This window comes from Tasmannia lanceolata, unplaced genomic scaffold (assembly GCF_043159265.1).
Source record: "Tasmannia lanceolata isolate RefF3 unplaced genomic scaffold, GAP_Taslan_0.1 ptg000044l, whole genome shotgun sequence".
Taxonomy (NCBI): Eukaryota; Viridiplantae; Streptophyta; class Magnoliopsida; order Canellales; family Winteraceae; genus Tasmannia; species Tasmannia lanceolata.
In genome coordinates this window covers 417,060-432,170 of record NW_027518721.1, presented here as the reverse complement: position 1 = coordinate 432,170, position 15,111 = coordinate 417,060, and positions in this window count along the sequence as shown.

Below are 15,111 nucleotides of genomic sequence, written 5' to 3'. Positions count from 1 at the left end.
CAAAACAGGCTAACCAAGTTTGAGTTAAATTGTATCATCAAATGTGGAATGTACAACCTATCTCAAAAGAGGGTATATCATCAAATGTGGAATGATATACAACAACTTTAAACATAAATGAAAACATATCAAGTGCTTATCTAGGGCCATACAAGGAATATTCGAAAAATTCAAATTAACATGGAGAATGTAGATTAAGTCCATAATCTGGATAATATAAGTTAAGTCTTTTCTATAAAGGCTTAAACTTAATTTTCCTCTATCTTTACAGATTTTAATCCCATTTCCTTTACAATTTTGAATGTTCGAGCTTTATTCAATCCTTTTGTGAGAGCATCTGCCGTATTATCCTTCGATCTCACATCAATCAAAGTGATAATCCCGTGTTCAATGAGATAATTCAGCATGGCATGTTTCAGCCTAAGATGTCTCCTCTTACCATTAAAGAGTGAGTTCTTCACAATCGTAATTGTAGCTTGATTATCACAGAAGACACTTAAGGAATGAATCCTTAATCTAGTAAGTGGAATGTCCATAATCAGATTCTTTATCCACTCTGCTTCATCTGCAGCTGAGGCTAGAGCATAAATTTCTGATTCCATAGACGACAAGGCAATGCAAGTCTGTCTCTTTGACTTCCACGCAACAGCAGCTCCACCCAGGGTAAATATATAACCACTGGTAGACTTACTGTCTCTTAATTCTGAGCCCCATGATGCATCAGAATATCCTTCCAAAACAGGAGGATGGCTACTATAACAAAGAGCATAATTTTGAGTACCCTTAAGGTATCTCATTAGCCTCATAAGGGCATCCCAATGCTCATGGCCAGGATTACTAGTAAAACGACTCAGTATGCCAACTGTAAAGGCTATGTCTGGCCTAGTGCAACCATAGCATACATGAGATTACCAATCAGTCTAGAATAATCTAACTGATTCACACTGTCTCCTTCATTAGAGATCAGCTTCTTGGTATAATCAAATGGTGTTTCAATCGGTTTGCACTCACTGCATCCCCATATAGAAAGTAGTTTTTCAATATAATGGGCTTGGCTAAGGGAAACTCAGGTTTGCACTCACTGCCTCTCAAAACTTACTTTCATACCAAGAATGGTGTCAACAACACTCAGGTCTTTCATGTCGAATTCTTTACCCAAGGTTAGTTTCACGTCACTCACTACAGAGAGATCGGAACCAAGAATCAACATGTCATCTACATACAAGCAAATAATTGCGACCTTATTCGACACAAAACGATAATAAAGGCATTTATCTGAGTCACTTGATAGAAATCCAAGGCTCTTTACTACTTTGTCAAATTTTTGATGCCACAATTTAGGTGCTTGTTTAAGACCATATAAAGATTTGTTTAATTTACAAACTTTATGCTCAAAACCTGTCATGACAAACCCTTCAAGTTGATTCATGTAGATTTCCTCCGACAGTTCTCCATTGAGAAAAGCTGTCTTTACATCCATTTGATGTACAACAAAATGCTCAATAGATGTCAAAGCAAGAAGAATTCTTATCGTAGCCAAATGACAGACCGGTGAGTAGACATCAAAGTAGTCTATCCCACTCACTTGAGTATAGCCCATAGCTACTAAACGTGCTTTATATCGAGCTATAGATCCGTCAGGATTAAGTTTTTTCTTCAATATCCATTTACAGCCCACAGTCGTGGCCCCTTTTGGCAAATCGACTAGCTGCCAAGTTAGATTTTGTAACAGAGAGCTCATTTCATCATCAATGGCTTCTGCCCACAATAAAGAGTCCCTAGATCTCATCGCATCCTTATAGGATGATGGATCATTTTGTAAATGGTAGGCCACAAAGTCCTCACCAAAATTTTTGGGTACTCTCTCTCTTGTAGAAACTCTTACAGGAACTGACTCAGATATTAATTTGGGACAAGTGTCAGAAGTAACTGGTTCTGACTCAACCGGCAATTCTGTAACCACCTCTATATTGCCTGGTATGGTCAAACCCTGATCTCTGAGAAATTTATTCTCAAAGAAAACTGCATCTCGAGATTCTATAACCATATTGGTTGATAGATCCAAAAAACGATCAGCAGCACTATCTTCTGCACCTCCTAATAAACACAAGTGTTTGTTTTAGGTCCCACTTTAGGTCTCCTAGGATCTGGTATCCTTACATAAGCAATACAGCCCCAAGTCTTAAGAGTATCATATCTACAAAGATGTCCATGCCATAACTCATAAGGAGTGGAGGAATATTTTGAGTGTGGCAATTTATTCAGGATGTGATTTGCAGTCAAAGCTGCTTCTCCCCAATAGCAATTAGGCATGCCGGCTGTCAATAACATGGAGTTTAACATTTATGTTAACGTCCTGTTCTTACGCTCAGCTACACCATTAGATTAAGGCGAGTAAGGAGCAGTAGTTTCAAGTATTATGCCCTGAGAGGCACAATATTCCTTGAACTCTGTCGAAGTGTATTCTCCTCCTCTATCACTCCTAATTCTCTTAATTTGAAGGTTCAATTGCAATTCAACTCGATTCTTGAAAACTTTAAACTTAGCAAAAGCTTCATCCTTTGATTTTAACAAATAAATATGACAATATCGTGACATATCGTCTATAAATGTGATCAAATACTTCCGACCACCTCTAGTAGGAAAAATTTTAAAGTCACAGAGGTCAGAATGTATCAATCCAAGAAGTTGTGTACTCCTAGAAATCTGACGAAAAGGTTTTCTAGTGATCTTAGTTTGAGCACAAACCTCACACTTGTCAAAATCATTTGACATATCTAAAGGTATACCATAAGTTTTAGCAAGTTGGACCATTTTCTTATAGTTCACATGTCCCAGTCTGTTATGTAACAACTTAGGAGCAATCAAAGGTGAACTCACTTGACTAACAGTCTCATTTGCTAAACTCAATCTATACATACCATCTATCAAGAAAGCACATCCAAAATAATAAGAGTTAACAGTGAAAGTTACTCTACCACCCAAGAAGGATGTACACATGCCAGCATTGTCAAACAAACCAATGGAAATCAAATTCTTTTGAATAGTAGGAACTACTTTAACAGCTTTTAAAGTTAGTAATTTACCTGAAGAAAGGGCCAGGTTCGCAGTACCAGTGTGATTGACCTCTACATCTGCTCCACTAGCCACTGTAACAGTCTCCTTTACATGGGTAATATCAGTGAGAAGTTTCTTTGAGTTGCAAACATGACAAGTGGCACCTGTATCTAACCATCACTCAGAAGAAGTACTGGCCTTCCCTTTGGCCAACATGGCAACAAAACTTTTAGGCTCAGCCTTATCTATCATCATAGTAGCTTGCTTCTGTGGTGTGTCAGATTTAACCCTTTTAGGTTGCCTACAATCTGCAGCAAAGTGACCCCACTTTCCACAGTTGTGGCACTTGCCCTTCTTCTTCTTAAATATAGGCTTTTTGGCCTCCAACTTAGGGGTATCACTTTTGGTTGACTTGGATGACTTAGGAAATTTCTTGGGATATATTACAGTGTTAGCAGCTGACTGTTGTTGTCTAACAATTTCCAAGTTATTCCTAGTTTTATTCTCATCTTCGATTCGAATGAATCGTTTGAGATCATCCAGTCCCACTGTGGGACCCGATCCCTCGAGAGGGGTGGGGCGGAGCCGCCACGCCTTCACTTGGTCTCTCGTACCTACGCGATTGGCGTGTGCATTTTTATAATCGATTTTAATTCATCTTTTATGTGAACTTGGGATCACTAAGGCAATCCGAATTCCACACAAAAGAGACTGACAGAGTCGCCACCTAGATGTGGGATATAGGACCCATAATTAATCAGAAATCTAGACTCGTTACCTGGTTACAAGAATGGAAGGTATGGGGAGTTATCCACCACATGCACCATTTCTGCCCGATAATTGATCTTCAATTCCAAAAGTTAACTCTTTTAAATTTATTTTAAATGGCTCATTCAACTCTTTGTTAATGTGCGAACTATGTGACATGCATCCTATGATCTAATTTTAATATGAATCTTAAATGTGTATCTTGATTTCTTAATTTGTCTGGATTCAATCTAGGTGAAAGTTCTCCTAAAATTCTAATTTCATGGAAAGTCCTAAGTGATTTAATTAAGCATTTACAAGAAAATTAATATACAAAACCCCACAATTTATTGTGGAGCCGACTTGCGGTTGGTATGCCATCAGACATCCAAGCTGCCTACGTACCCAAGCCTCAGTGGGATCAGAGTCGACGTAGTTCGGTGCACCTAAGCTAAGCTACTTATGCCTAACTCAACTAAGACACCGACCTAGACGGATTTGACTGTTTCAACAGTTTTAAGAGGAGTTATTTAATTCAAGTTGAGGATTTTATTATCCTAGGATTTCATCTAAGATTCTATATGATTCTTATCTAAATGCAAGTTGTTCCTTAGACTAATGCAGGTTAGCCTACATCCTAGTTTACTAAGCTTGTCCTAGGGAAAGATTGGGCGACTAGTGTAACTAGACCTATGGTACGGTTGCTATCCATAGCAAGCGTCCGTGATGAGGCTGGACTCCTAACTCTAGGACTCCCTAAACCTAAGACTCCCTAAAACTTAGGACACGACCTGACACCAGTGTTCCTAAATTGGGCTCTAATGGTTCTTACGACGGAAACCATAATCCAATGGTTCCGAAAGACACGAGACACATCGACTCAAGTTCTTGAGGGTAATTAATTTCAGATTTCAAGGATTTTCGGTTTCTGGACATTTAAGGAATACCAATGGTTCTAGGGTTCACCAATTCCGGCCTCGAAAGACATCCAATGAAGGGAATCGTGCGCTCTTTCCTTGTGCAATTTAATACTTAGGTTATAGCATCTTATTGCCTGGCATATCTCAAGATTTCCGTGGACAGTAACCTCGGAGCCAATAACATGCTATAGCTTAAATATTCAAATTGTCAAAGATCGAGTGCAATAGGGATACGATTATGGATGCACTGGCCATTTTTCCAGGGAAATCTAAAGATCCTAAGATTTCTGTTTCAATGGATTAAGGAATTAATATGTGACAGAAATTTAAGGTTCTTTAGAAACTTTATGATGATTTTTAATTAATTTCAATTTTTAAATGGATTTTATCAATTTTAAACCGCAGGAGTGATTTTACAAGTGAAATTGTTGCAAATGAATTCGAAATGAGTTGAAACTTCTACAGCAGCAAGACATGATGGGATGTAACTTATTGAAAGAGTTTTCCAGATTTTTACATTAAGCTCATATTTAATTTTGATTTAACAATAATAAGACCAGATTGCAAAAATAACACAGAAACTGCTAGAAATAGAAATCTAAATTCATTGAAATTTCTACAGAAATACGATATGAGTAAATATAGCATGCTGTGAGATTTTCATGAATTGTAGAAACTATTTACTATCAATTTCGAATTTTTCAATTTTTAGACTAGATTATAAATTAACACTACATCCCATATGAAACAAGATCCAAATCAATTGAAAAGTTTACATAAGCAAGAAATATGAAATATAAGACTACTGTAAAAACTTTGTGAATTTTAATGCTGATCTGATGTCAGTAAAAATTCTCACAAAATCTGATAATTTTCAAAGAAAGCATTAAATAATGTATCAAACAGAATTCAAAAATCTTTAAAAATTCATGGTAGAATGTGTCAGTACCATATTATTTTTGCACGAAATTTTATTAATTTTGGAATCCATTTAGTATATATTGTATTTTTCTTCATCAAAAAGATATTTTTGAAGAGTTTTCTATTTTTAAAACACGATTTTCGAGAAAATTATGACTCCGGAAAACGTCCTTTAATCTTGTCCTGATATGAGAAACACAAGAAAAATTTAATATTCCAAAAAATAGATCATCCTGAGATGGCTATTTTTTCGAATTTCGTAATTTCTCAGCCATTATTTTAAATAAAATTCCACTCTTCACTCAAATTTTCGAAACTCTTTTATCCAATGTCCGATCCGATCCGATGGTTATCTTACTCTATTTAGATAGATCGTTGTATTAAATTTCGGGACGAGACGGAATTGAAACACCCATGCAGATCATGATTTTGAGCACACACATATAATATTCAATTAAATGTTAAAAATCATGCAAAAATATAAATACCAAATCAATAGTGTACTAACCTGTGATGGAAATTCTCGACGAATCCGGGAGCCGAAAAATCCGAAAATATCCCGCCGATGTGCGATCCGATCCGATTTTTCTTCTTTTCTTTTCTTTGTTTGTTTTTTTTTTCCTCAACAGAGAATGCGAGCGCGAGAGAGAGCGAGATTGAGAGTGAGATAGAGCGAGATTGAGAATGAGAGAGAGGCCGAGAGAGAGAAGCCAAGAGAGAGTGAGAAAGAGGCCGAGAGAGAGATTGACAGAGGGTGTGAGAGTGAGGCCGAGAGAGATGTAGTGAGAGAGAGAGTTGCAGACATAGAGTGAGAGAGAGATACAGACACAGAGTGAGTGATAATGGGATTGAGAGAGGGTGAGCAAGAGAGATAGAATGGTAGAGAGATGAGGGGAGTGGTTGAGAGAGAGATAGAGAAACAGAGGGTGGTGGATATAGTGAGAGAGGGAGATGTAGAGGGTGAGGGATCGAGAGTATCAGAGAGATGGGAGAGAGAGAGAGAGAGAGAGAGAGAGAGAGAGATTGAGAGAGTGCGAAGGAAAGAAAAAAAAACAGAGTATTCAATACTCTGTTTTTTTTTCTTTCTTCACGTTTTTCTTTTTTTTGTTTTACTCCCGCAATGAGAATCTCGATGCTCTGTTTTCAGAGATTGAGAGCAAGAGAGGCTGATGGAGAGTGTGGAGATCGGAGATGAGATTGGGACCCAAGGCTGTGAGATCAAAACGGGAATTCCAAGAAGAGTCTCCCCTCCCCAAGGTCAAGTAATTCGGCCCTTTTAGAATCTTTTTTTCCTCCTCTTGTATGCCAACCTTTCTACAGCTTTCACCTCCTCCCCCTCCTTGGATTGTAGGATTCATTCTAAAAAGGAATCGCCATCCGGGGATCAATTTAGCAATTTAACATAGCTGGACACTTAGGCTAACAATAGAGGGAGATTTCTAGAAAATTTCCAAAATTGTGTGAAAAATGGCCTTCCAAACATATCCATAGGTGTTCCCAAACGAGCAAACTTCTAAAAAAAAATTTAGAGAGAACACAGGGAGTAGGGAGAGAGAGAGTAAAGGTTGAATGCTTTTCTTTCTGCCCAACAGCAGCCCTCGTACATTTATACCAATAGAATTAAAACTGGAACTTTTTTTTTTCTCAACTTGATGCATGTGGCATGTTGCCATACATCCCATCAAAAATAAACCGAACATGCTTCCATGTATGTAGGTTACTTATAGAACCAAAATGAAATGGATGGGGCCTTCATGTGTTATACTCAAATGGTCGAAACCCATGGGCAATTAATTTCTAAACTTGGTGGGCCCCATTCATTATAGCCAAAATTCCAACTGATCCAAATCATCCAATTGATGCATCACAATTTAAATTGGTTGTGCTCCCAAAATGATCTCCACTGGCTAATCCGAGCCGTCCAATTAATTGCACCTAGCAACCCATCTCCATAATATAAGCCGAATTGTCTATTTGATGTGTCACAACACAATACATTGTGATCCAAGAGTTTTCTCCACGGGATGATCTAAACCGTTCATTATTGGGCCTTCATGCAAGGTGATCTCAATCATCCATCTTACGAACCACTAAGCGAGTAGGTGGCGCCCCAAAACCATTTTCATGGGAAGATCTAAACCGTTCAACTTGTGGGCCACAATATGTGAATTAATTGCGCCCCTAAAATCATCTTTGTAGGGGGATCTAAACCGTTCATTAGGTGGACCACTTCACACAAACGGATTGCATCCCATAGGCTATTTTTGTGGGCTGATCCGAGCCGTTCGCTTTGACAGGCCATGGCATGGACAACTTGTATCCTCCAAATATCACCCCCATGGGATGATCAAAACCATTAATTTATAAAAGTTGTGCCTCAAAAATCATTTCCAAGGGTTACCCGAATAGTTCAATTTGATGGTCACAACAAAAATTGGTTGTTAAAATAACACCCCTGAGATCTTGGCTGTTCTCTTGATGGGCATCTTTATGCAATGGATCGAAGTAGGTTTGAAACTCATTTTTCATTAAAACAGTATATGGGCCCCCCAGCTTGATCCAAATCTCAACAAAATACTCAATGCGGGCCCACCCACGAGTCCAAATTCCCTCGAGATCGGAATTTTATGAATAACCCTTCTCAACACTTGGCGAAAAGAAAAATACGGAACATTGCGGAATTGATGGGAAGATTGAGAAAGCATAAGGGACGGACACGGGAACGGGAAACACTGAAAAACGGATAACGAAACACTAACCTCTTTATTGATTAAAGCGGAACAAAATGGGGGTGTCTACAGATGCCCCTCTTTGGTAAAGATGACGTAGTCATCGAATACCAAAGCAAAAATGACAGAACCATTTTGCGTAGCTTTAATCGACAAAGGACTCTTTAGACACAATGCAACTTAATATAATGCAAGACCCTAGATGAAATCCTAGAATTGGAATGTAATAAGAAATCCCGATGCGGCGCCGTTCATAAACAGGCAATGAGAGAATGAGATATCATTTTCGAATGGATTCTGAAGAGAAAGAACGAAGATCGTTCTCAGACGGTTTTTAGAAGAAGATGAGACGCCGTTCACAAGCGGGTTCAAGGAAGATAAGAAGCATTCCCAAATGGACTCGGACAATGAGGCACCGTTCACAAACGGCCTCAAGGAGGATAGGAGACCATTCACAAATGGACTCGAGAAATGAGGCACTGTTCACAAACGGGCTCAAGGAGGACATGAGATCATTCACAAATGGAGTCAGAAAATGAGACACCGTTCACAAACGGGTTCAAGGAGAAGACGAGACCATTCACAAATGGACTCGAGAAATGAGGCACCGTTCACAAACGGGCTCAAAGAGAACATGAGATCATTCACAAATGGACTCAGAAAATGAGACACCGTTCACAAACGGGTTCAAAGAGAAGACGAGACCATTCACAAATGGACTCGAGAAATTAGGCACCATTCACAAACGGGCTCAAGGAGAACATGAGACCATTCACAAATGGACTCAGAAAATGAGACATCGTTCACAAACGGGTTCAAGGAGAAGACGAGACCATTCACAAATGGACTCGAGAAATGAGGCACCGTTCACAAACGGGCTCAAGGAGAACATGAGACCATTCACAAATGGACTCAGAAAATGAGACATCGTTCACAAACGGGTTCAAGGAGAAGATGAGACCATTCACAAATGGACTCGAGAAATGAGGCACCGTTCACAAACGGGCTCAAGGAGGACACGAGACCATTCACAAATGGACTCAGAAAATGAGACACCGTTCACAAACGGGTTCAAGGAGAAGACGAGACCATTCACAAATGGAATCGAGAAATGAGGCACCGTTCACAAACGGGCTCAAGGAGAAGATGAGACCATTCACAAATGGACTCGTGAAATGAGGCACCGTTCACAAACGGGCTCAAGGAGGACAAGACCATTCACAAATGGACTCGAGAAAAGAGGCATCGTTCACAAACGGGCTCAAAGAAACAAGATAGCTTTGATTGATGAATTCAACAACGAAGAATTTAGAGATTTTGCATGAACTTGAATTTGACGTAGGATTGGATTTTTTTGAATCGGAGATTGGATTTGATGAATTTTTGATTTTTGAGAAATGAGGCACCGTTCACAAACAGGTTCAAAGAGACCACGAGACCATTAACAAATGGACTCAGAAAATGAGACACCGTTCACAAACGGGTTCAAAAAATATAAGAATCTATTCCCAAATGGATTTAAAAAAATGATGCACCGCTCCCAAACGGGTTAGAAGAAGATAACAGGCCATTCCCAAATGAACCCGGAAGATGAGACACCATTCACAAACGGGTTCAAAGAAACGAGATAGCTTCGATTGATGAATTCAACAACGAAGAATTTAGAGATTTTTCATGAATTTGAATTTGACGTAAGATAGGATTTGATGAATTTTTGATTTTTTGAACTCAATGAAATCGGGGATATTATGGATCATGCCCGACAAAGATGTTGGAAACTACGATTTTGACGAATGATGAAACGGCAAACCTTAGGAACGAAGAACCATTACTAACAAGAATGGATTAGGGACACTTTTACGAAACTTCAACAAGATCTTTCTCAAAGAGACTGATGGTCTTGTCTTCTGGGGATTTTGATAACTGAAACCTTGAACAAGATACTTGAAATTGCTAATCTAGAACAACGGCTCTCTTGGATATAATCATGGAAAAGTGGGATTTGCCTCTTGACAGGTGTTTAGATAAACATTTCTTGACCAGGATAGCATTTAACTAACTGGAAGGAGATTCTGAATTTTAATGGTCTATCTCTTTGAGAAATTGGCTTAACCACCATTGCATCTGAGGCTCCTCCAAGCTTAAGGTGCCTTCCTGGGGTACGATTTTTTTACGGAAGCTGGGCTTTCTGATGTTTCTACTTCTGAATTTTTCTGAGTTGATCTTCTTTGAAATGAAGCTGCTTGACTAGATTACCGAGCTCTTTCATACGATCGCAGGGAGCTGCCGAGGCCGGGCCTCCTTCATTAAGACAGTTACATCATTTGGACATAAGAACGACGATTGACTCTTTCTAAAGAGAAAACTTAGATAAAAGGCACTACTCAAAGGATTGAGCAGCTCTGAAGGAGTGAACATAGAATGACAAAGATTGACTAACTACACTGACAGACACAGTAATACTTCTGACTTAGTTAACGTTTTATTTGGTAAGTCTATCCTTTCGAGGAATGGTTTTTCAATTGGTAAACACTGGGCTTTTTTCTTAAAATAGTAATGCCTCAAGGATTTCATTACGCCCCCTAAGATTGCTTAGCTTCAATGCCCCCAGTTTTGAGGATGTCACTTGAATTTGCTTAAACTTCAGTTGATCTTCAGTCTTGATACCGGCTGTAGCCTTCTTATAATGGTTCTCTTACCGTGACCAAGTCACCTCTTCGGGGTTTTTAGCTTGGCGGACCGTGCTAGCCTTAACTTTTGCCTGAACCGCCTTTCTAGGTTTTCGATTCAGCAGGCGAGCCTTTAGCTTTTGCCTAAGCCGCCCTTTCGGGTTTTCAACTTAGCAGGGGAATGATTTTAAATTTTGCCTAGACCGCCCTTTCAGGTTTTCAGTCTAGCAGATCTTCAAACACCGTTCTTTTTTTTTCTTTTCTTTTTTCCCTTTTTGTGTTTTGGGACCTGTATCATTAGTTCTGAACACCAGAAGGACTTTATATGTAGGATAGGGCTTTTCAAAGAATGGCTTAAGGTTCAACAAAGATTTCGACCGAACCTGTGAACATGTTGCCTACATATCCCAAGGTAGGAATCAGGTCGTGTGTAGTTCAGGGCGAATGCCCCTAGTTTGAAGATAAATTGTTTGAAGGTTAATTGATTTTTCTTTTTTTTCTTTTCTTTCTGGAATAATTGACTTCTCTTCTTTTGGAACTTGTCCCTTTTTTTTCTTTTTTTTTTTTGAATCGACCGAACTCGGTTCAACCGAGCTGCCTACGTACCCCAGTGTAGGGATCAGGTCTCGCGTAGTTCGGGGCGAATGCCCCTAGTTTGATGGGTTTTCAAGAAAATTTCATTCAGGCTCAAAGGGTTTATAAACCGGTATTCTTTTGACGTTGGGTTTTGATTTTGGGATTTATTCGGCCGAAGGAGGCCTTCCGATGTTCAGATTGGGAATCGATCTAGGTTACTAGAGTCCCTCTGGTACTGATTATTTATTTATTATTTTTTTCTCTTTTTTTTTTTCACGGAGTTTGACGACATTTCCAAGTAAGAGATAATGGATCTTCTTCTTTCGAGAAAATTACGACTCCGGAAAACGTCCTTTAATCTTGTTCTGATATGACAAACACAAGAAAATTTTAATATTCCAAAAAATAGATCATCCTGAGATGGCTATTTTTTCGAATTTCTTAATTTCTCAGCCATTATTTTAAATAAAATTCCACTATTCACTCAAATTTTTGAAACTCTTTTATCCAATGTCCGAGCCGATCCGATGGTTATCTTACTCTATTTAGATAGATCTTTGTATTAAATTTCGGGACGAGACGGAATTGAAACATCCATGCAGATCATGATTTTGAGCACACACAGATAATATTCAATTAAATTCAATTAAATGTTAAAAATCATGCAAAAATATAAAAAAAATGCCAAATCATCCGGGAAAAATCTGTGTACTAACCTGTGATGGAAATTCACGACGAATCCGGGAGCCGAAAAATCCGAAAATATCCCGCCGATGTGCGATCCGATCCGATTTTTCTTCTTTTCTTTTCTTTGTTGTTTTTTTTTTTTTAGTTTTTCCTCAACAGAGAGTGCGAGCTCGAGAGAGAGTGAGATTGAGAGTGAGATAGAGCGAGATTGAGAATGAGAGAGAGGCCGAGAGAGAGAAGCCAAGAGAGAGTGAGAAAGAGGCCGAGAGAGAGATTGACAGAGGGTGTGAGAGTGAGGCCGAGAGAGATGTAGTGAGAGAGAGAGTTGCAGACATAGAGTGAGAGAGAGATACAGACACAGAGTGAGTGATAATGGGATTGAGAGAGGGTGAGCAAGAGAGATAGAATGGTAGAGAGATGAGGGGAGTGGTTGAGAGAGAGATAGAGAAACAGAGGGTGGTGGATATAGTGAGAGAGGGAGATGTAGAGGGTGAGGGATCGAGAGTATCAGAGAGATGGGAGAGAGAGAGAGAGAGAGAGAGAGAGAGAGAGAGAGAGAGAGAGAGAGAGAGAGAGAGAGAGAGATTGAGAGAGAGTGCGAAGGGAAGAAAAAAAAACAGAGTATTCAATACTCTGTTTTTTTTCTTTCTTCACGTTTTTCTTTTTTTTGTTTTACTCCCGCAATGAGAATCTCGATGCTCTGTTTTCAGAGATTGAGAGCAAGAGAGGCTGATGGAGAGTGTGGAGATCGGAGATGAGATTGGGACCCAAGGCTGTGAGATCAAAACGGGAATTCCAAGAAGAGTCTTCCCTCCCCGGGGTCAAGTAATTCGGCCCTTTTAGAATCTTTTTTTCCTCCTCTTGTATGCCAACCTTTCTACAGCTTTCACCTCCTCCCCCTCCTTGGATTGTAGGATTCATTCTAAAAAGGAATCGCCATCCGGGGATCAATTTAGCAATTTAACATAGCTGGACACTTAGGCTAACAATAGAGGGAGATTTCTAGAAAATTTCCAAAATTTTGTGAAGAATGGCCTTCCAAACATATCCATAGGTGTTCCCAAACGAGCAAACTTCTAAAAAAATTTTAGAGAGAACACAGGGAGTAGGGAGAGAGACAGTAAAGGTTGAATCCTTTTCTTTATGCCCAACAGCAGCCCTCATACATTTATACCAATAGAATTAAAACTGGAACGTTTTTTTTTTTCTCAACTTGATGCATGTGGCATGTTGGCATACATCCCATAAAAAATCAACCGAACATGCTTCCATGTATGTAGGTTACTTATAGAACCAAAATGAAATGGATGGGGCCTTCATGTGTTATACTCAAATGGTCGAAACCCATGGGCAATTAATTTCTAAACTTGGTGGGCCCCATTCATTATAGCCAAAATTCCAACTGATCCAAATCATCCAATTGATGCATCACAATTTAAATTGGTTGTGCTCCCAAAATGATCTCCACTGGCTAATCCGAGCCGTCCAATTAATTGCACCTAGCAACCCATCTCCATAATATAAGCTGAATTGTCTATTTGATGTGTCACAACACAATACATTGTGATCCAAGAGTTTTCTCCACAGGATGATCTAAACCGTTCATTATTGGGCCTTCATGCAAGGTGATCTCAATCATCCATCTTACGAACCACTAAGCGAGTAGGTGGCGCCCCAAAACCATTTTCATGGGAAGATCTAAACCGTTCAACTTGTGGGCCACAATATGTGAATTAGTTGCGCCCCTAAAATCATCTTTGTAGGGGGATCTAAACCGTTCATTAGGTTGACCACTTCACACAAACGGATTGCGTCCCATAGGCTATTTTTGTGGGCTGATCCGAGCCGTTCGCTTTGACAGGCCATGGCATGGACAACTTGTATCCTCCAAATATCACCTCCACGGGATGATCAAAACCATTAATTTATAAAAGTTGTGCCTCAAAAATCATTTCCAAGGGTTACCCGAATAGTTCAATTTGATGGTCACAACAAAAATTGGTTGTTAAAATAACACCCCTGAGATCTTAGCTGTTCTCTTGATGGGCATCTTTATGCAATGGATCGAAGTAGGTTCGAAACTCATTTTTCATTAAAACAGTATACGGGCCCCCCTGCTTGATCCAAATCTCAACAAAATACTCAATGCGAGCCTACCCACGAGTCCAAATTCCCTCGAGCTCGGAATCTTATGAATAACCCTTCTCAACACTTGGCGAAAAGAAAAATACGGAACATTGCGGAAATGATCGGAAAGATTGAGAAAGCATAAGGGACGGACACGGGAACGGGAAACACTGAAAAACGGATAACGAAATACTAACCTCTTTGTTGATTAAAGCGGAACAAAATGGGGGTGTCTACACCCACTTGCACTTTCTTTCTGTACATTTCTGTTTTGAAAGAGTGCCATGCAGATGGTAACTTGTATATAATTGCACCCACCAGAAAAGCCTTAGGTAAAGGAATGTTATCATTGGCCAATTTAGATCTCAAAATTTCGAAATCAGATACTTGAGGAGTGATTTCGAGGTTCTCTTGGAACTTGAAATCCATGAATTTGTCCACAAGGTGAGTCTTGGACAATTCTTCCTCTTTCTTGAATTGAGCATCTAAATGATCCCAGATTTCTTTAGCAGTGCCAAATTTGCTGTAGGTTTCTGCAAGACGATCTGATAAACAATTTAATAAGAAGTCTTTGCAGAAATCCTCATCCCTTTTCCATTGAGATTCATCAACATCTTCTCCCGTATCAGCAAAGGTACTCAGAACAGTATAGAAGACATTCACATATTTCAAACCGAA